This window comes from Lactuca sativa, chromosome 6, assembly GCF_002870075.4.
Source record: "Lactuca sativa cultivar Salinas chromosome 6, Lsat_Salinas_v11, whole genome shotgun sequence".
Classification (NCBI taxonomy): domain Eukaryota; kingdom Viridiplantae; phylum Streptophyta; class Magnoliopsida; order Asterales; family Asteraceae; genus Lactuca; species Lactuca sativa.
Genome location: NC_056628.2, coordinates 140,776,693 through 140,798,286, shown reverse-complemented (window position 1 = coordinate 140,798,286; position 21,594 = coordinate 140,776,693). Strand labels below are relative to the sequence as shown.

General features: G+C 35.1%; 1 non-coding gene across 1 annotated transcript; it reads right to left on the bottom strand.

Annotated features, from left to right (window-relative positions):
• Window positions 1-6,924: 6,924 nt before the first annotated feature.
• On the bottom strand, window positions 6,925-7,031 carry LOC111918151 (small nucleolar RNA R71). The gene has a single exon (XR_002859099.1). It is a non-coding gene; the product is annotated as a small nucleolar RNA R71 (small nucleolar RNA).
• Between the last annotated feature and the right edge of the window lie 14,563 nt (window positions 7,032-21,594).

Here is a 21,594-nt window from a genome sequence, read left to right as displayed (position 1 = left end):
TGTAGATGTCAAAGTACGACAACTATGGTCTTCCCAAATCCCGTGGAACAAGCATTCCACATGAAGATGATATTCCACGATTCGATCGAGGAACAAGGGATCATGCTTCACTTCCTCCTCCTCCTCCCGTTATTCTCCCAAACCCACAAGATCTAAGAATTGAAAGGTTCAATTTCACTAAAGCCCTATTGGAAATGAAAGGAAGATGGTAAACCCGTGTGTGCCCACGTTCTAGGAATGAAATCACACATCGATAGGTTGATAATGTTGGGTGCGTCATTCTCTGATGAGTTGGCTATAGGCTGGGTTCTACAGTCACTCCCTGAATCATATAATGAGTTCAAAAGAAAGTATTATATGATGGATCATGACGCAAACCCCATTGACCTAACTTACATGCTCATTGCTGCTGAATTAGAAATGATTTGGCAAAGCAATGGAGCATATTTGTTGGGAAATTCAACTAACCATGCTTCCGAGGACGTTCTAGGAGAAGCGACCTGCGTTTGCTGCCAAGAGAAAGGGCGTTGGATACAAGTCTGCCCTAAGAGCCTGAAGAGTCCAGAAGATGGGAGATTCAAAGAGTATGGTTGTGCTTCAGGTAAAATCCACTATCTATTTCCATTAAGTTCCTATTCGTTGATAAGATTGCATTTGAATGTTTTGCAGGATCGGTGAAAAGAGAGGAAGCTTGATGAAAGAGCAAGATGAATCTAATCACGAAGAAATGGATCTCGATCGCATGGATTTGAAGATTAGATTTTGAGCTTAGAAAGTTATGATAGAATTGTTAGGAATATTTTACTACATAGTTTTTCAGTTGATTTTGCATTGTAAGGACAAATGTTTTCCGCTACTTTTATGAATAAAATAAAATTTTGATTTGACTTATTTATTTATTTCCTTGCAATGAAATCATTATGAAAATTTATGTTTGCATATTTCTACAACGAATGGATAAGATTTTTAATTATGTTAATAGTGGAAATGTCAAGAATTTACCAAATAGGGAGAGTTTCTCATTGCCCAAGTTTCAATTGGACAAAAACTTGGAATCATGCAACTTGGTTTCATGATGAATGAGAAATTTCATATTTGGAAATTGGACTGATTCATTGACAAAGTGTCAAGTGAAAGACTAGGAGATCGGGTACACAAAGTTATGTGTTGATAAAATCCACCACAAGAGTAACAAAGATATTCGTCATGACTTACTAAAGGTTAGTAAATATGATTATACTTATAAGATTAAGTGTAATTATGAATTGATTGAAAAAGTTTAAATCAATAGCAGAACGAATAAGAAGAATCAAGTAGGACAGGAAGATAAAAGTTTCTCTATTCTAAGAAGAAGGGAGAGTACCTTTTATGCTTTATGATAAGTCTTAATGATTAAGAACCATATCTCAATTGATCCTCTAAGTGAATCTAAGTACAAGTGTATGTATAAGAAGAGGAATCAAGAATTGAAAAATGGTTAAATCAAGAAGTCAATCATACTTCATTCCAAAAAAAAGTCTTAGAGTTAAGATTGTGACATTAAGTGACAAGTCTTAGAAAGGTTTATAACATTCATCAAATGTAGAATTTGGAAAAAGGCTTTCCTATTCTCACACATTTGAAATTGGAAAGTTGTGATGTCTTGGATAAGACAAAGACCAACTAGGACCAATTTTATGAAATGTTTTGTCTTGATAAAGACTACACTAACTCTTGAATATTTGTTTGTCAAGAAATGTTTATTGACAAGAGAATCTTATATGTCAAGGAGTCAGTGGGAGTCTTAATGGTCTTGAAAGGTTTCAAGAACAAATCAAGAATAAACCTTATCGATCATCACTAGCACACAAGTAGAGGTTTACAACCTATCGTGTTGACATTACCTTGTTTCTGTGCCGTTCCAATTGAGTTAATTATGCATGTGAGCCCTATGAGTTCTCATTTGAATGCATAAAAGGAAAGGACCTTGATCAATTGAAAGTACATTGATAAGAAAGGGTGAGCTTCTTAACTACTTGGAAGACATGGTGGGAAACTGTGTTACCATAAGGCAAGAAATCAAGATTAAGACAGTTCGGTCCATATGAATTTGAATTTGTCATAAACTTTGGTTTTGACAAATTCACATGGATAGGAACACATACACCATTAAAATCTAAGTGTCATAAGATTCCCTCCTTCATGAAAATGACTGTGAGGAAATGCTTTCACTAAGAAAGATTTTAAGAAGATAGTAATTGTGAAAATTGTATTCTCAAATTCAATTATGGTTACGGTATCCCTTTCCATGATTCGAATTATGAGATTTAGCAATTAGTCTGAATTGTTTAAGACATACATATGAGCTATCTAAGGCAAAGGTGTATAAGTTTAAGAAGCATTGATAAAGGATTATCAAAGCATTGGGTATTAGAAATATGAACTTAAAGAAATTCAATAGGCATTGTTTTTCTGAAAGTTAAGTTGTTTCTGAATACATGTCAAAGCTAGTAGGAGCATAAGTGTTATGTTTATAATAATCATCGTGATAGTGGGAGCATAAATGTTATGATTGCATGATTATTATGGCAAGTATTGCAAGTTAGCAATATTAATTATAGAAAACAAGAGTTATACTTTGCAAGGTCGCAATGGTTGTAAAGTTGTTTTGCTATAATTAAGGGAGAGAATATTATGCTTCATTTCAAATCTAAAGGCTTAGGTTATGAAATGTTAATAAATTTAGTCAATGAAACATAGTGAGTTCTTAAAATTCGATTATGATTACGGCATTCCTCTTCATATTTCGAATTGAGAGAACGTAGCACATAAAATATTATGGCAGAAGTTTGATAAAGTATCGAATCTTTATGTAAGACATTATGCATCGTGTCGCATATGCTTCGGGTATAGGATCGATGGCAAATGCTATAATATTTGACCATTCTAAAATTTTCCAAATGTCTAGTGCATTTAGAGGGAAAAGGACAAGAATTGGTTTTTGACTAAGATAATTAGACAACTGTCAAAGGACAATCCAAAGTTCGCCGATGATTGGTCGCTTGTGAGTAGTTGGAAGAATGATATTGGATGGACCATATAGACATTATTACGAATAGATAAGATTCTATTAAGAATGAGTTATCATATGGAAAATATGGAAATGTTTCCATATTGGGAGTTGGATATTGAGAATCAATGTCTAGATTAGAAACTTTTATGCAAAAGGATGTTCAAAGGAATGTACTTTGAGTGAGAGACATCACATCTATGGAATTGTCTTGTAACAATCTTCGATAGAGGACTTTGTAATTTCATTGGCAATAGTCATTGTGACCTTAGTGCAGTGACATTACAAAATAATCATTGCATAAAATGTTCGAATCTAGCATATTCTATAAGTGGAAAGAATTTGATATTCTTTCACTTGTGATAGGGATTGGGAGTTGTGAAATGAGTATGATTGGAAAGGTGTTCATTTGATCTATTTCACAAAGTAAGGACCGTAGGTTAGCATTGTGTGCATGCTAAGAGCATGGGACAAGTGTGGTAAGTAATTCAAGTAAGAAGTTGATTACCCGAAACGACAAATAATGAGTAATCGATATGGTGATAAATAAAAGGTGTTTTATTTATACTCAAAGGTTTGAGGCCATATGGGATTAGTATTATCCTTGTGTTTCACTTTGCATGTTTTGACTTCATGAATAATTTAATTGGTTCAAAACAGTCAAATTATTCGAACGGACCACAGTCGTTCATATGTTAGAAGTAGGTATGAATGAAGACTGTCGTGAATTGGTGTGTGGAGTGTCTAAAGTGTGTTAGACATAAGCAATTGTTTGCTGCAACGTTCATGAGTGCTTATGAATATGATTTGAGCATTGGATAAAACCCACGCTCACTTGGATCACTTCATGGATTTGTATCACGAGTGATTGGTGAGACGATAACATCTTATATTCTTGAAACCGAGATGTGTGAGTTGTATCTTGCGAGTCGGTTGCACATTGATAATATGTAAACGCACCAGTAACTTGGTGTTATAAAATGTATTGTTGTGTGTAATTCGGTAAGTAAGTGCAAGCGAGCATTGAGTCAAAGTTTATCCATTCCTTTTATCCAAAGTAGGATAAAAGCGATATCTGTGGGCCCCTCGATGATTTAGTGATGGCACCTAAGCACATGGCCAAGCCGGGACTAAATTGATGTGTTCAATTCTGGTCTGCTGTCAGTCGTCATAAATCTGAATTCGGGAAACAGCACATAGACAGAGAGAATGATTTAGATCCATGTCTCAGTCTATACAATATCTAGAATGGAGGAATATATGATCCCTTATCTAAAGGACACGCGTATCTGATAAGATCAGATTTGACAGCGGCTTTAGAAAGCTACGATTGCAGATCAGGATCTGAAGTCATACACAGAGTAGTTATTAAACTTATCCAAGTGGGTGACTGTTGGATTAGTGTCTAAGTCCATAACTATTTTGGTATGTACTTGACCCGATGGTGCATGGTCCTTTTGCATTGCCTTCACCAAAGCAACTTGATAGGATGAATAATGGAGAGAAAGGAATAAATATGATTTATTAATATATTATGAGAATAATATATTAAAGGAGAAATCTTATTGTTTAATTAATATTATTAAATAATTAATAAGAATTAAGTTTGTGGCTAAAAGACATTAATTAAACTTAAGGGACTAGAACTGTCAATTGTATGATAGTTGAATATTGAGCTAATGGACTCCCTATTAAAGGAGTGGACGAATTCTATGGGGAAACCCATTAGAAATCGTCCTTAGGCCTTTAAGGAAGGAGCCCATGGGTTGCTTAGGGCTTAAGCATCCAAATTAGGGTTTCCTAGTTTGATAACCCTAATAGCTACACTATTTAAAGATCCCTAGAGCACCAAAAACGTGGGCAAGTAATTCCTTAGGGTTTTGGACGGCTTTTGGGTGTCTCCTTCTCTTCTCTTCTTCATCCTCTTGCTCTTGGTGTTTGTGAACCATTAGAGGAGTGACATTTGTGACTCTAAGCTTTCTAAAGTCATTACAAGAAGGAATTGTGATTGTTATTACTATATAACAATAAAGGTATGATCTAAACCCTTATTCATATGTTATATTGATTAGATCTAGGGTTTTAAGTCTTGGATTAAAAGCATGTACAATAGAGAAACCTAGATCCAAGCTTTAGGGTTTGCATGAGCACATAGGATGTCTTTTGGCTAAAACCCATCAAATACTTAGCATGCTAATATTTGATTCTTTAGTTACTTGAATTCATGTTCTGTGTAGCTTAGTGATAATTAAATTACATGAACTTGACACCTAGTAATTTAGTGAACATTAAATTGCTAGAGCTAGGATCGACCAAATCTTACGTAAGTAATTAAAGTAATTAAATTTAGCTGTGTTGGAGAGCATATGTTATAACCATAATTATGTTTGCCTAATAATTATTACATAGCTTATTCTTAATCATAACTAGTTCTGTGTTTGATTGTGTGTGACCGTGCATAGTTTTACATGAATAAATTAAATATTGGTAAATTTAGACTTTAATTACTAATATAATATAAAATTAGATAACCAACTTTGATTATCCATAACTGTTAGCTAACCAGAAAGAAGAAGTGGATTCGAACTAAATGGGAGTATTTTTAGTAACTGATTGAATTTGCGTTAAAGAGTTAAGTTCATCTAAACTTGCAAAGTTAGATAAATTCCATATCTTTGTTAATAATTAGGTTAATTTGGTAGTAGATAGATTAATTAGTCAAAACCGTTCCCTATGATCGACACCCGACTTACCCGATTATTCTATAATTTGACTAGGTACACTTCCTAGGTACAATTTAGTTAGTTAAGTTAGTTAGGTTATAAATATTAAATTAGGTGTAGCTAATTGCACACATCAAGTTTTTGGCGTCGTTGCCGGGGAACAGCTTATTTGATTGTTTATTTATTTGCTTTAGATTGATCGATCCTTTTGTGGGGTAAAACCTGCAAAAGTTACTTTTTCAGCTTAGGTTTTTGTTTCGGTACCAGATTCATGATGTGAGCCTTAAGATCACGATGTGAATTCTGTAGTTTTTCGTTTTTCTTCGTTTTTCCTTTCTGTTAGTTTTTCTACGACAACACAAGGTGGTGACCTTTACCATGCCATGGTGGCCAGTCACTAGGCATTTTTTATTTAGTTTTTGTTCAGTTTTACGTTTTTATTTTTGTTTATTTTGCAGGAGTTCATGACCAGAGGCTCTAACACATCTTTGGTGCCACCACTTGAAGATCCAGAGTCAGCACTTCACAATAAAACGGATAAGAATGCGGGAGTGAGCGAAACACCAAAAAAGTCATCTTTCAAAGACCTAAAATTAGTATTTGGAAGGAAGTCGGGAAAGAAAGTAGGAGAGTCGAGTACATCATCAAAGGACAAAAACAAGATAGAAAGCTTTGAGCAAGATCCAAACCCAAAGGATACTGAATATGATACCAAGCCTGAATTTGAATTACATAGAAGCGAATCTGAAGACGAATCTGATAACGAAGTGGCGGATATTGCAGATATGTCCATTGGAGCTTACAAAAAGCAAATTCGAGAAGATGTTGGTCTTGGCCTAATACAAATTGCAATTCCTGCAACTTCCCTATTTGAACAGAAAGGACACATCCTTGCTGCACTTAGGGATGTACCGTTTTTTTGGAAAGGATCACAAGGATGCTTACAAGCATTTGTATGAAGTAAATGACATAGCAGACTATTTCAATATCCTAAATGTTCCAAGAGAGACAGTCTTGCTAAGAATGCTGCCAGTCACTTTTAAAGGAGCTGCTAAAGATTGGCTAAAGGCACTACCACCCGGTGCAATCACTACTTGGGCCCAAATGCGCGAACAGTTTTTGGATCATTTTTTCCCACCTTCCAATATAGATAAACTCAAAAAGGAAATAGCAAATTTTGAGCAAAATCCGGGTGAGTCACTTTATGAGGCATGGGAGCGCTATAAGGGATTGTTGAGAAATTGTCCTCAAAATGAACTTAATATACAACAAGAAGTGTCGATCTTCTGTGATGGTGTTAATGTCATGACGAGACAACTCCTTGATTCTTAAGGACCACTTACAAAGAAAAATATGGGGGAGGTTAAGGAACTAGTGGAAGCATTTGCAAAGCATTCTCCTGAGTATCACAATCCAAGAAGTGAGGGAGTAAAAGGAACCGGAGTGGAAATTCTGCAGACATGGCTGCTATGATGGCCATGCTTGATACAATGGACAACAGGATGACAAAAATGGATCAATCGATACATGCTATAAGAGTTGGATGCGAAAGATGTAATGGTCCACACTTAACCAAGGATTGCAGCTTAGATGATAACGGGTATAAAAAGGCTCAAGTTTGCTACTCAAGTGGGGACAAGTATGATGAGGATTGGAGAAAACCAAAGAAGAAGTGGCTGCCATATGATGAGTACAAGAAGCAAAAGGAAGAGAAATATAAGCAGACAGGCTGAGGCTTCTACCAAAAAGAGCAACTACCAACCTAGAAGAAAGTAGACTTGGAAAACATTTTGACCCAATTTATGGAAGCTTCAGAGAAAAGGCATGATGATACTGATGCAGTGCTAAAGGAACACATGAAAATGATGAAAGAACAACATAAAATGATGATTGACAAGAAAGCCTCATTAAGAAATCATCAAGCATTGATCCATAATCTAGAAGTCCAAGTTGGTCAACTAACTACTTTGGTGACCAACAAATTAACCTCACAATTTCCCGAAAAGAATGCTCGATCCCATGTTATGATGATCGAGACTGAAGAAGAGGCTATCTCTGAGTTCTTAGAAGCACAAGAGGAGGAGCCAAAGTCATTGAGACCAAAGCCAAAGAAGTCGAAGCTCAAAAACGAAGGTGTTGTTGAAGTACCAGACTCACGACGTGAGCCCGATATGCTCACGTCGTGGGCTCAGTCAGAACAAAAAAATTTTGTAATTGTTTCGGCTTATCAACCGCCTTTACCATTCCCGTCTCGAGCTAAACTCATTCCACTGGAAAGGGAACATCTGGAGTTTATCAATCAAGTAAAGGATATTCCTATTAATACTCCTTTTATTGATTCACTATCTAAAATTCCAGAGTATGCTTAGTTCCTTCAAGAACTTATAGCTACTCGTCAGCAGTTGAAGAAGAATTCTAAGGTCAGTCTTAGTGAGCGAAGCTCAAGGGTTGTATTGGGAGAAATACCTAAGAAGATGGGAGATCCTGGACGCCTCACTCTTCCATGTGAGTTTGGTAACAATTTGAAGACTTATGCTTTAGCCGATTCTGGGGCTAGCATAAATTTGATGCCATATTCATTCTATCAAAATCTGAATATTCAGAAAATGAAGGCTACAAAGATGACCATCCACAGGGCCAATCGTTCAGTGACGCACCCAAAGGGGGTTGTAGAAGACATCCTTGTTAAAATTGGGAAATTTGTTTTCCCAGTTGACTTTGTGGTTATGGATATGAAGGAGGATGTAAATGTCGCAAGCATTCTTGGTCGCCCTTTACTAAATACTGCTAGAGCTGTAGTTGATGTTGGTGAATCCAATCTTACATTGAGAGTTGAAGATGATGAGGAAGATTTTAGAGTAAAAGATGGATCTCAAGGAGATGGTGTTAAAGGTGAGGTGTTCAATATTGATGAAGATAATAAACTTGAAGAATTAGAGAAGCTCATGGAGGAAGAAAACAAAACAATTCAACAAGTCAAACGAACAAAACCGAGAGCATCCGTCCCGTTTTTAGTTGAAGTCATTGCCTACACAAAACCAACAACTTTGGTGAGTGAGGAAAGCGATGATTTGTCGAGTGATAAAGACGAGGCTACTTCCAAGGAGACGAGTTCAGTGGTGAAGGAAGAAAAGATTCCTATGGAGCTTAATAATAGTGATGAAAAATTAGAGACTAAAGGGATCAAACGCAAGCTCGATGTAGATGAAGTGAAAGCTAAAAAAGAGAGTTCAAAAAAGGCGTACATTAGACGAGTTCAAGCGTATAAGAGGCAATGGAAAGAGAAAAAAATCCAGGTGGCGATGGACTCCTCTGACTGCTCAACGTAGGAGGCATGGAGTCCGGCTCACGACTCCATCAAAAAGAAGCGCTTCTCGGGAGGCAACTCGAGTTTGGTTTGGATTTTCTTTTCTTTTTTTCTTTTTAGTTTTTGCAATTTTAGTTTTTAGGAAAATTGAACATATCATCTAAATCATTTTATGCACTGAATGTGGAGTCCCTAAAATTAAGTGGTAATAGATTAAGAAATATAGTTAATGAAATGTAGGATTTATTAAGAAATTATATGTCAGATAGTATTCACGAAGTGAGTCCAGAAAGACTTATGGATGTCTATTTGTTAGCCCAATACATGCCCCGGCCCACTTATTATTTAATTGAATGGCCCAAATTCTCAGCCCACTAGACTCGCGACATGAATCCTAGGAATTCACGACGTGAATTTTGAATAGGTCACGAGACCACAAATAAAGAAATAGATTCCCTTTGACCCATCCACTTTCATTACTCCCCATGAAGTGAAGTTGTTTTCTAGTCCCTCGTCTTCCTGATTTCGTCCGAATCCAACTCCCATTCTTCTTTTTGCTTACGTAATCTGCAATTTGAGGTAATGATTTCTTAAGTCTCATGCCTAATTTTGTTTTAATAGCTGCATTTAGGGCTAGGATTTGGTAATTAGTAAATTATTTTTATGTGCTCTAAGATTCATGTTATAGCCCCTACATTTTGTTGGATTGTGCTTAGATTTAACGTAGGAATAAACCCTGACGAAATTTTTTGGCCAGATTCGTGCATAGCCTTGACCGATTCTGACCTGCCGCGACGAACTCACGACGTGAATTCTAAGGAATTCATGATGTGAATCCTGGGCGTGAATGAGACAATCTTCTGTTTTCTCATAATTTCTTGGATTTTTGTTTTGTGGTTGTTTGTTGTTTTCTTTTGTAAAAATGGCTCCAAGACACGAGGTCCCAACCGAGGCGGCTAGTTTGCACCCGTTTTACGTCTTCCCAACAAACGTGTCACGAGATGTTCTTACGCGTTGGAGCAACCGCCTAGGATGGTTGTACAACCGGGAAATTGTTGTTGCCCCTACCATTAATTGGGCAAGATTGAGGGAGGTTGGGCTTGTTGATCGGCTGTCCCAGTATCTTACAAAGTTTTTTGGGGAACGAATTTTCTTTTACATGCAAGGGGTAGCATAATTTGTTTGCTATCCAGGAGAGGGTGTACTAGGAGCTTTGTGGAGAATTCTTTTCGACTGCGACATTCCATGAGAATGTCCAAGATCCTACTTTCCAGCAAGCTTTAGTTTTCGTCTCGGGGGAGAATACTGAGAATGTAGTTTGGTCGAGTTTTCTTAGAGGATGGGGTTATTATGAGGCTCACGAGAGCATGACTCATGATTTTGTTATGTTTTTGAGGGAGGCTACCCGAGGGTATGAGAATAGGGCATCGGGGCTTGAGTTCTGGAGTAACATCGCATCTGGGGTGTTCAATTTTGGTGTGTCGCCGGAAAGCAGCATTAAATCACCAATTCACCTCCTTATCCATCGCCTTATCACATTTTCTATTCACCACAAACGCCATGGGGATAACGTCACCAAGATAAACTTGTTCTTTTTTTGGTGCATTTTACAGTCGGGAGTGTGTTGTAACATTCTGTACTTCTTGGCCCACTATTTGGCAGAATATGCTCTGAGTTCCCGCCCTGGGAGCCCTATTAATGGAGGCCACTTTATCACACATTTGGCTAGGTCTTATGGTTTGATCGTTCCCAACATCAACCGCTCTTTGACTTGTATGGAGGGGAACGAGTTTACTATGGGATATTTGGAGACGATGAGGGTGGTAAGGAATTATGGAACACATTGGGGGATTATGAATGATCATGATGATGGTGATGAGCAACCGACCGACCAACCCACGCAACAGCTACAACCGAGGCCAAGGGGAAGGAGAAATGTGAGAACCCGGGGAGACATGGAGAGAGATCGTAGAGTGGAGCAACAATATGCTGGTGGAGTACCCACCGAACCGTTTCAAAGTCGGGTTGGTTCTTATTTAGATAATCTTCGCGGTGGGATGACTTACAAAACTCAAATGCTTGAAACCATGCTCTCTCATATGAATGCGGTTCGACCACCTACCATGCCACCTAAGTGCGTGTATATCCGGAAGTGGGAAGAACTGTGGATGCCAAGAGGTGATGGAGCGGGAACAAGTGGGGCTCATAACGATGAAGAAGATGATTGATCGTTTGTTTTTATTATTTAGTTTTTAGTTTAATTTGGTTTGTGTGGTTTTTGAACTTTTTTGGATTGTTAAACTCTTGTTACGTTATTATGTTACTTCTATTTTTCTTTTGGTTGTTAAATTTCAGATTTGCTAAGGGAGTCTCGGGAAGGAAATTCGAGATAAGAGCGTATACGTCTAGGCAAGCGTCGTTTAGAGTCTAGTGTCGATAATCAAGACCCATAATTGGAAATAAGTGTGGGGTTAGTCAAGAGAAGAGTCTTCAAATACTGCATTTAGAAGAGTCTTAATTCATTAATAAATTGGTTGGAGTGTATAATTTTAGAGGAGGAGTTGGACTATTTTAGTTTTTGTTCGTCGAGTTCTCACGTCGTGAAGCTTTATGCATCACGTCGTGAGCTCAGTTACGAAGGGGTTCAGATTTCAAGATTTAACGACGTCACGTTGTGAACAATATGTCTCACACCGTGAGTAGTATATTCTCACAAAAATGAAGCCTTTTTATTCTCCTTTTCTACATGCATTACCACCGTTCTTTTGGAGTTATCATCACCACATTTATGCTCGTTTCCTCCAGCATATAATGTGGTGTATGCTTTCCCACATTATTCTTCTTGCTTGGAGATTTACACCACTTTTGTTGAAGATTGAAGTTTCGATTACGTATTTTGTTGGCGCTTTATATATTTCACAATGATCAAGATCCGAGTTTCTATTTAGAAGAAGTCCATATTCAAAACGCACATTTTATCCGCACGACTGGAGTTCGATCTCGCCACTACTATCCCAGGGGAGTCTGATCCTTTTCCTCCCATTTATTGCTTTTAATTTATTTTATGCATACAATGAGGGCATTGTATGTAATAAGTGTGGGGTAGGTGGTCAAAAAAGTAAAAAATAAATTGCTAGGAAATTTAGTAATAAATTTTATATAGGTTTGAAAGAATAATCTAATAATTTATCTAGTAATAATGATAATTTGAACTTAAATTGCTGCTATTATATGGGGTGATCCGATGAGAGCTCAAATATTTAGTTGAGCCAATATACGTTATAGTGCATTTGTGCCCCCCCCCCCCCCCCCCCCTTATTCTGGTGAAATCATGGGACAAAAACACAACCTCGTTTAGTTCTAGGGATGCAATATGTTTAGTAGCCTATACTTGAAATGTATACAGGAAAACTTATTTAGTCATTGCACATAGACTAATATCTTAACCAATAAGGGTTGAAGTTAAGCGCCCCTGCTTAAGCATGTAGGGTTTTGAGTGAAAAAAAAAAGTGAGTACATGTAAAAAAAGAGAGAAATTACAAGAAAAGTTGAAGAATTTTTGGAGCTATGAAGTATAAAGTCAGAAGATCAAAGATCAAAGATCAAAAATTTTGAAAAATAAAAAGTTGAAGATACCAAAAATCATACAAAAAGGTGGTGAATTCAAAGATATTGAAGATCAAATATCAAAGAAAGTGAAGAATTCAAGAGTCTGTACTTGAAATGTATCCAGGAAAACTTATGTAGTCATTGCACATAGACTAATATATTAACCAATAAGGGTTGAAGTTAAGCACCCCTACTTAAGCATGTAGGGTTTTGAGTGGAAAAAAAATAGTACATGTAAAAAAAGAGAGAAATTACAAGAAAAGTCGAAGAATTTTTGGAGCTATGAAGTATAAAGTTTGAAGATCAAAGATCAGAAATTCTGAAAAATAAAAAGTTGAAGATACCAAAAATCACACAAAAAGGTGGTGAATTCAAAGAAATTGAAGATCAAATATCGAAGAAAGTGAAGAATTCAAGAGCTCCATATTGTCGTATCTTAAAGTTGTAATTCTCTAGATTATGTATGCTTGCGTAGTTTTACAAAAATACCTTGAGGTTAGAAAGTTTTCTGTGGATGGATTTGGAGGGATGCATAAAATGAGCATTGTTCAAAAGATGTGGGAGCGTGCTTATGAGGATTCTGAGTATTTAGAATTGAGGGGGTCTTTAGGGAAAGTTTTATACACAAATGCATGCATTGAGTTCTTGGCATAATGGCTAAGTTTGAGTTGGATCGTTCTATGTGATATTGGTGATGAAGGTTTGAATTAAAAATAGTTAAATTTGCTTGAGGGAAAGAAAAGTATAAGTGTGGGGTATTTTGATATTGCCATATTTATACATGTTTTTAGGCAATATTTATTTACATTTTTATTAATATTTTGGTTATTTGGATAGAATAATGGTACTTATAAGCTTAATTTATATTTTGTAGCCAAATAGAAGCATTTTCGAAGAAAGGGACTAAAATTGTCAAAACATAGAAATTTGGAGGCTTGGAGAATGAAAGAATAAGAAACCCACAAAATCTGTTGTATTCACATCATGAGATGTCTAGATTCACGACGTGAGTTGGAGTATTCTAGAAGATAGGCAACGGAAGGAAGAGTCCTTGTCAAACACGTATATCACGTATTCAACGTGAACTTTGAAAAATCAGAAACTATATATATATATATATATATATATATATATATATATATATATATATATATATATATATATCCTTGTCCATTATGACTTGGAGGACTTTTTGGCTGTTTGAAGAGTTCCAGGAGACGATTTTCAGAGGAGAAGAAGGTCTGGAATAGGGTTTCGACACAAAAGGAGAAGAGAGTTTATCATTAGTTCAATCGTTTGGTACTTTAATCATGTCTATTAATTTGATTTGTTTTAGTTTGATTTTGAGTATGAGTAGCTGAATTTAGTTATTCCTGTTTAGGTAAATGAAACTTCGACTTATGGTTTAGTTAATTTATTATGGATTTGATTAGTTGGTAATGAGCTTGTGTTAGATTGTTAATACTTAGCATGCTAATATTTGATTCTTTAGTTACTTGAATTCATGTTCTATGTGGCTTAGTGATAATTAAATTACATGAACTTGACACCTAGTGATTTAGTGAACATTAAATTGTTAGAGCTAGGATCGACCAAATCTTACGTAAGTAATTGAAGTAATTAAATTTAGCTGTGTTTGAGAGCATATGTTATAAACATAATTATGTTTGCTTAATAATTTTTACATAGCTTATTCATAATCATAACTAGTTCTGTGTTTGATTGTGTGTGACCATGCATAGTTTTACATGAATAAGTTAAATATTGGTAAATTTAGACTTAAATTACTAATATAATATAAAATTAGATAACCAACTTTGATAATCCATAATTGTTAGCTAACCAGAAAGAAAAAGTGGATTCGAACTAAATGGGAGTATTTTTAGGAATTGATTGAATTTGTGTTAAATAGTTAAGTTCATCTAAACTTGCAAAATTAGATAAATTCAATACCTTTGTTAATAATTAGGTTAATTTAGTAGTAGATAAATTAATTAGTCAAAATCGTTCCCTGTGATCGACACCCGGCTATTCTATAATTTGACTATGTAAACTGCCTTGGTGCAATTTAGTTAGTTAAGTTAGTTATGTTATAAATATAAAATTAGGTGTAGCTGATTGCACGCATCACACATACACACACAACCACCCTTGTGGTGATCGGCAGTGGTAGAGGGTGGCAACCACCATGTCTGGTAGACATGGTGGTTATCATCTCAGCCTCCGGCCAACAAACGACCACACAATTACTTCAGTTTGCAAAATGGAGCCAGCCACCCACCTGGTGGCGTACAGTGGCGGTAATGGCACAAGAAAGCAAGCAGCAGCGGCGCCATCATCGACAACCACCATAGCTGGCCGCCATGGTGGTTCTTCACAGCTTCCAGTCGACAGAAAACCCATATGTATGTGTATCCACATCGCGAACCACGAACGATGCGAATATTCCTCGGTGATAACATAAAACGCAACCCGCTCAGCAACCACAAGACGGAAAGCGGCGGTGATTCCGGCTGAGATTGAGTCATGGGTTTTTCCCTGACCTCGGCCACTGTAGGAATGGCGACAACAGACATATCGTGACGGTTTTCGGTGTTGACATCGATGGCGGCGGCTGGAGAGTCACGAACGGCGGCCACCACGACGCCACTCCTTCTCTGATCTTCAACTGATGCAACGCCCTTTCTAGGTTTCATTTGGTCTTTGATTTTGTTGGCGACGAGAGCCGCTTGATGGTGCTAGGCGGTCACAGAACGACTTGGTGAATGGTGGCGGCAGCCGGAGGGAGGGAGGCATACGGGTGGCGGCTGCATCTTCTAGGGTTACGGTTAGACCGGTGGTGATGGTTATATACTCCCATCCCACTTCAAACCTTTTGCCATAATGACACCTCCAGTCCCTCCTTCTCCTTCTTCTTTCAAACTAAGTCCTTAATTTACCCTTTCTACCCTGATTTCGGAAATCCCTTTCAAATTAAATCTGTAATTTTCCGAACAGCCCTCAGTTCTCAAAATCCTTTCTTAATAAGTCTGATAATTACCAAAAACCCCCTATCATCTAAAAATCTGTACAAAATAAGTTCCAAAATTGCACTTTAACCGCTGAATAATCCAAATTATAACATTTGACTTCCAAAACCAACACCTCACTGAATATCAAGGATTTTAGGGCTATTATTCATTCATCAATTTTATCTATTTATTTATTAAACAAATGGGATGTTACAAAAACATAAATAGAGAGCATGGATACATATTAAAAAACACAATTGCAACCTGATTAAGAAAAGAACTCTTGTATTAATCAAGATCCTTGGTTACATTTTCAATCATAAATTCCCTCACTCTAATCCTATACAAATTTTAAACTAACCTAAAAACGTCTCTCACTCATATAGATGTTAATCAATGGAACAAACTAGAACGATATCCATCATAGAATAAGATTTATGTGCGGGTGTACAGTAGGGTTATGGTGGAGAACCAGTTTCCTTATGGATCATCTAAGCTCATTTTCCGAACTGATATTTCCACCATATGTTCGGATTACGGGAAATACAGTCTAGGATAATCCAAAAGGACGCTTCTAAATCGAGGCCTAGAAACACAAACCAAATTTTCAGACGAACTATGAGTTTGTTATAGAATATAGAGAGGGTTTCATAGGGTTTTAGACGACTCAAAAGGAGGATCCAGAGCTTCTTTTTCATCTATGAAACCAAAAAGGAAAATACAATATTTATAAGAGATTGATGAAATCAATCCCTAAAATAAAGGAAAATAAATCCATGATATCTCTCTAACATATCATAATCTAAACATATATTTTATTTAAGTTGATGTATATATATCACACATGCCCAACTTGCTAAAAAGATTGGTAAAAAATTCTTTGATATGGCTTTAGTCAAGATGTCTGCTAGCTGGTATTTTGATCAGATTTTCGGTAATTCCAATGTCTTGTTGTCTAACTTTTTTAGTGAAGAATCTATTGTGACATTCCCATTTTTATGGCCCAAAAAGACCTTTTCTTTATGCTTATTTTAAAACAAAGTACTCTTTATATTGCGAAATTTGTCTCATAAAAAGTATTTCTTAAACTTAGGATGTCATAACTAAGCCAATGATCTCAAGGGATCTATCCTATAGGAACTCTAAGTGAACAATGTTGCCTTGGGGATTCCTTATCAATATGTGTTAATAAGACAATTACGGGATAAATTGAGTCCCCTCATGAATAGTTCATTCATACCTATAGGTCGTAGTCTTGTTCGTATGTGGTTCCTTAACATCTACATGTCAGAGACATGCCCATGTACTATTTAGTAACACCTACAGGTCGTAGATTTGAATGTATCCATTGGGTTGAGTGCGACGTATGAGGAGGAAAACCCCATCCATGGTTGGGCAAATAGCGTCGACGGTGGGGGATAAAAAATCATCCATAGCGTTGATTTCCAAATCCATTTGGGTTTCCGTTAGAAGGACGACGATTGTTGGAGGTGTGATCCCCTCCCCTACGAGATTGATTTCCTCCACGGTAAGAATTGGTGTTTCTGCCTCGATTTGAAGAACTAGACTCGATATGGAGAAGAGAAGGAGATAGTGAATGACTTGTGTGAGATGGAGTTGGAGTGGTGGCCATACGAGTTTCTTTAATAGAGAGGGTAGTATACATTTCCCAGAATGTTGGAAATGGTTTTCTGTGATGGAGAATGTTGGACACGCTCTCGAATTTTAAGGGAAGACTGATGAGGGCATATGTGATAATGTTCCTATCATTGACTTTTTACCCAAAACCTTCAAGAATGTCAGCAAGCTTTTGACTTTGTCATAGTAGGTGTGAACATTGAGATCACCCGTCTGAATGTTTTTTAGTTTTGTTTCATATTGAATAGGAGTGGCTTCTTGATCATCATATAAGATAGAAAGAATATTGAGCCATACCTTTCTAGCATTGGCTTGATTGGAGTGAGTAAAAGTGATGAGGCTTTGAGAGATAGAACCAAAAAGCCAAAGTATTACCATGGAGTCAAGTTCTAGTCATTCAGAATCCGTAGGAGGTTGATTAGGATAATCATATATGTTGTCGGTGTGGTCCAAAACGTCATATGCAATATAGTGAGCTTTGAAAAGGCGCTCCGTGCATCATAACATTTTTTGTTGTAATATCTAGAATCAAAGGTATGTATGTTTTAATATTATTTATACCATACACCTTGTGTGTAGGTTTTGGAGATTTATGTTTTTTCTCTTGGCATGATGGGTGAAGACTAATAAGAAAAAATAGGAGGAGGAGGAGAAGAAGAAGAAAAAGAATAAGAAGAAGAAGAAGAAGAAGAAGAGGAAGAGGAGGAAGAAGAGGAACAAGCGGGAAATAAGAGAGGGAAGACAACTGATAATGGACCGACAGTGTTAAATGATTACTTTCCTATGAATGATTCTACATTACATAAACGTATGGGCGTGCGTATGTGTGTGTGTGTGTGTATATATATATATATATATATATATATATATATATATATATATAAGTTATATGGGCCAAATACAATGGGCTGACAATACAATACATAAACACATATGCATAATATTATACCCGCTAACAAGATACACACAAGATAGGAAATTAAAACCAAAGCAATTGAAATATATATATATATATATATATATATATATATATATATATATATATATATATAGCTAGGTTATTTTGTTTCTTACATCTATTGTGTGCCCGTAAGCACATTTCTGGACCAATAGATGAATAAAATCAATGGTCATGATCTGAGGGTCTACGATATTACAATAGGGTAACAGGTACCATATAATCACTCAAATTTAATTAAAAGAGTATTTTAGACAATTAACTATATTTAAAAACTGAAATTTTCGAAATTAAAGGGATAATTCTAATTTTTTTTTAATAATTCAATTTCAGTTCTAATTTATTCTGTAATCATAACCGATTATAACTTATTTTATTCTGTCAGAATGCGATTCTATAAGAATGAAATTTTGTTCTAATGACATTCTGTTAGAATATCAGTTTATGACATCATTTAAGAATACATAAATAAGAATAAAACATGAATAAGTGCACTATAAAACAAAATACAAAATCGATTCTTGAACTAATAATATATCAAATAATTATATTCTATTATTGTGATACAAAAAGAACATTCTTGAACAATAACAACATTATGAAAGAATAACGAGTGTAATTCTTAAAAAAACAACAACATTCTTAAAATGTGAGTATGATCAATTTTCGATTCATTTTCACATCATTCCTATACGGTCTTAAAGTCATTCCTATCACAAATGCAACAAAAACATCAAAAATCCAACAAAAAAACACTAATTCATTATGAAAGAATAATGTTGCTAAGATTCATTTTATACATTCTACTATAAGACACTCTTGTTCTCCATATTTTTTTTCTTTTCCATATGAATGACAAAATCTTTAAAACCTAAAAAGAAAAAAAAAACCATTAAAATCTAACAAAAATACTAATCTATTCTAAAATAATATTATTGATAAGATTTATTTTATAAATTTTGGCAGATACATAAACTACATTCTACTATAATACAAGCATTCTATTAGAATGGATTTATATAAATAAATTCTAACAGAATACACACAATTTCATTCACACCTCATACTCAACTTTCACATCATAATAGACTAATTTCTTCCAAAACAACACCAATTGGATTTTTTATACATCGCAAGAGAGAAAAAGTAAAAAAAAAAAAACAAACATTAATGGTATCCTACTAAGAATTACAAGTTTAATAATGCATAGATTCTTCAAAATCTTGATATATATTATGGTAGAATACATAGAATATGGCAGAATACATGGGTGTGTTAGCAATATGTTCTTGGAAATTTCATCATTACCACAGACACAACTGGTCAAATATTTCACAAGCATGTTGATTGTAAAAATTACTAGAAAGTATGTTTTAAATATGGAATTAGTCAATTACCGAGAATTTGGTTTGAAACATCTCTTATGCTTTCTAACTATTGCAATTGAGAGATGAGATGATAAACTTTTCTGGTCACCAGTGCCATTGGACGTCTCCATTGCAAAAAAGGACACTTGAGGTTCGATTTCCTGCAACACGGGGAGCATGATATGTGCCCATTCTCACACTACAACTAAAAAAACATGTTATGATTAGTACAAGAGCATAGCAGTATTCAGATATTCAAATTCGAATAAGGAAAGTAATAATTACCTGGTAGATTGGGGCGCACAATCGAGCAACTGCATTAGGAAGAAGAGTGGTCGAACAGAGGATCTAAAAGTTGCTATCATGATGGTGAATAATAGTGGATGCCAGAACGTGTTTGAGAAATATATATAGAATCGTTTAGATCTCGATCCCCAAACGGAATTATTACTCCCTTCGTCATATCAATCACGCTTGTTGATGGCATCAATGGAGTATGCGTTGGTGTTTCATGGAGATGCGACGGTGGTGCTCGGATGTCTGGGATCGATTTCTGGTGGAAAAGAGGAACAAAGGTATCGATGATTTGAGGAAGTTGTCATACTCTTTAAGGTTAGAGATGTTGGTTTTGTAGGGTTTAACTACTTAAGGAGAGATTAATTAAATTATTTTTTTTACCATAATTAGATATCCTAAGTTTACCATTATACCATTTTTAATTTATTTAATGATTTATTATTCTTGAATTCTCATTGGTGCATACATACACACAATAGTTGCTAAAACATTTGAATATATATATATATATATATATATATATATATATATATATATATATATATATATATATATATATATATATATATATATATATATATATATAACAGGGAACGGGAAATTCACAATGTTTTAAAAATCGGGTTTTTAGTTAAGCCAGTATGGTGATTGGTTCCGATTCGACCCGGTTTCTAAAATCTATATAATTTCCATATCAAACAAAATTTACATAGTGTTAGTATCAAAAAGCTTCATGAGATTTACCAAACAAAATCAAAAAGTTTCATAATATTTGTTATTTTTAATAACAAAGTCACACCATTTAAACTATAAATAAAAACTTATCAAAGATCTAATACATAGGAGTTCTCTTTTATTTTGAGGGTCTACAAAGTTGGTCAATACGAGCATTAGAAATCAAATCAAGTGTTATTTGATTATCTCATATTCGAAAGATTCTTATATTTACTTTCTGAAATTGACAAAAATTGATCTGTAACCAGGGATCAAACAAAAGAAGTCTAAATATATGTGAAAAGACTAACAAGTCCAATTACACGGGTTCAATTCAACCAGGTTTTATAAATTAAATAAAATTTTTAAAAAAAGAGGAAAAGAAAAACACCGGTTTTTCCGGTTTAAAAATAGACATACAACCGGTGTTAGTTGAATTGTTCTATTTTTTGGTTTTTTAATACATTGGGTATTTGCAGCATTCACACCATCCCTTTCATCAAAGATTCAAATCCAAAGAGGATATAGATCAAAGCAAATCGGAATTTTGTTTTAAACGAAGATTTTTCTTTATTCGATTTTAAAAACCAACAACCAAAAGTACTAAATGATCTCAAAAGCTAGTTGACAAAGGTATTTATATAGAGAGAGAAACGCATATCACATAAGTAAAAAGCTCTAAATTCTATTTGTCTTCGTCGTTGTCAAGTTCTTTAGTTTTCTTTTCTTTTATATATTACATCAATAAATTTTATTATAACTATATAAAAGATAGTATAGTTAGCATGATTATAAAAGTTAGATTGGATAAATAATAATTTTTTTCAAGTATGCCACTAAAAAAAAGTTTAATAATAGTAAAATACGATGATATACATTACTAAATATCATACTTTATAGTTGTACACATAACAATAAATG